Source organism: Rhinoderma darwinii, chromosome 6 (genome assembly GCF_050947455.1).
Source record: "Rhinoderma darwinii isolate aRhiDar2 chromosome 6, aRhiDar2.hap1, whole genome shotgun sequence".
Classification (NCBI taxonomy): domain Eukaryota; kingdom Metazoa; phylum Chordata; class Amphibia; order Anura; family Rhinodermatidae; genus Rhinoderma; species Rhinoderma darwinii.
In genome coordinates, this window is record NC_134692.1 from 69494427 (window position 1) to 69496203 (window position 1777).

At 41.9% G+C, this 1777-nt stretch overlaps 1 pseudogene; it reads left to right on the plus strand.

The window, feature by feature from the left end:
• The first annotated feature begins 1359 nt into the window (after positions 1-1359).
• On the plus strand, positions 1360-1429 carry LOC142656748 (U2 spliceosomal RNA; annotated as a pseudogene).
• The last annotated feature ends 348 nt before the right edge of the window (positions 1430-1777 follow it).

Genomic DNA, 1777 nt, shown 5'->3' on the forward strand with positions numbered 1-1777 from the left:
GAGGGACACGGAAACTGAGGTTTCCGTTTGCCTTTCCACTGAGGGATTAACCCGACGGAAACCTCAGACGGAACCCCTCAGTGGAAAGCGACGGTAATGTGAGCACAGCCTTACAGTATTAGTACCTGTTAAAGCATACCTTGGGTACCACCTTAACAGATGCCTGAGTATTTTAAATACAGAGATAATAGTGTAATGTTACAGATGTGTCCTTCCATACCTTTGCTTTTTACACAACATGGAGTATAACGAGATATGTTTCGCAAGATGACGAGCTTTGAAAAAAAAACAACATGATTTTGCGATACTAATCACAAAATGTTTATGCTATGTGTGTGGCCACCCAGTGGGTTTTTAAAACATAATAAATCATCAAGGTTGAACTTGATGGACTTGTGTCTTTTTTTAACCTATGGAACTATGTAACTATGTCATTTCTTCACAGAAAAAGTGAATAGCCAGTAAAAATATACATATTAGGTACATTTACACTGGTCAACGTTTTATTAATTCTGCCATTATAAAAAAAAGTTATAAATTAAACATTATTGTATATGAAACCAAATATAAAGCCAAACAATTTTACAGCTTGGCCCACAAAAGGACTTAAATAGTTAGCAACCTTAAAAAATAATTATTACTGACAGAATGAGTCAAAAACAAAAAAAATTCCATGGTTCATAAGGACAAAATGGGCTCAGTCATTAAGGCCCTGTTCATGTGGCAGAATTTTTATTCCGCTGCAAAATTCTGCCTCCCATTGATTTCAATGGGAGTCGGACGCTTGATTTTTTCAGCTAGCGGGAAAAGGAAGTGTCCTGCTCAATCTTCATCAATGGGAGGAGGAATCTCAATGCCGACGGCAAGAATAATTCCGCGGCTGCTTGCGCAGCGGGACCCGACATGCAAAATCTGCTGTGTGAACAGGGCCCAAGGTGTTAAAGAAACGCTCCAGCCACCAACTATAATTCTGCATCTAAACAGTTACTTGTTGACAGGCAATAAATAACCTGTTGGTATATATATAGTGAAATCCACAAATTTTCGGAAATATTCAAATTTGGTTTGTTTAGCCCAGCAGCCATGTTGTTTCTCACTGGCTTGTCTATTAGAAAGATTCTGCGTTCATTGCTTAATCAGGGCTTTCCTGTGCTTAGTTCTGTATAAATGAATGACAGTTTGTAGCATAACTTCCCACACAAGAGGGCAATATTATTAATAATTAAATAATTTTACTGGCAGGAAGATGGACTGCTCCCCCTAATCAGAATACCACAACGTTACACTGACACTTAAGAGCAGTGGTCTACTTGCAGTGTCATGGACTGCAGGCTTCATTCATTGTAAATCTATAATCTTATCGCTTCTCGGCCTTTTGGCTAAGATCAAGTGTAGTACCTGCTCAAGCTGAGGTTAGTAATCATCCCTGCCGGAGGTTGATGGGCCATCGTAGGGGGATGACAGAACGCCGAGGTGAGGGCAGGGAACCACAACGGTCATCGCTCTGGTGTACGCATTTGGTTTAAAGGTACCATTTGTAGGTGACCAGGCGACCGCCGGATCGAGGTCAAGAGGTCGGGTAGTTTGAAAGCTCGACTTGCTCACACTGTGAATCGCTGACATGTCCCTGTCGGCGATTCAGTGTGAGAAAGTGACCGGAATGAAGGGGAAGTAGCGCTCGTACGAGCGGCTGCAACCCCTTCAAAACAGCTGATTGGCGGGTGTCCCGGGTGTCTGACCCCAACCCATCAGCAAGACACTAAAATTAAACTTACCT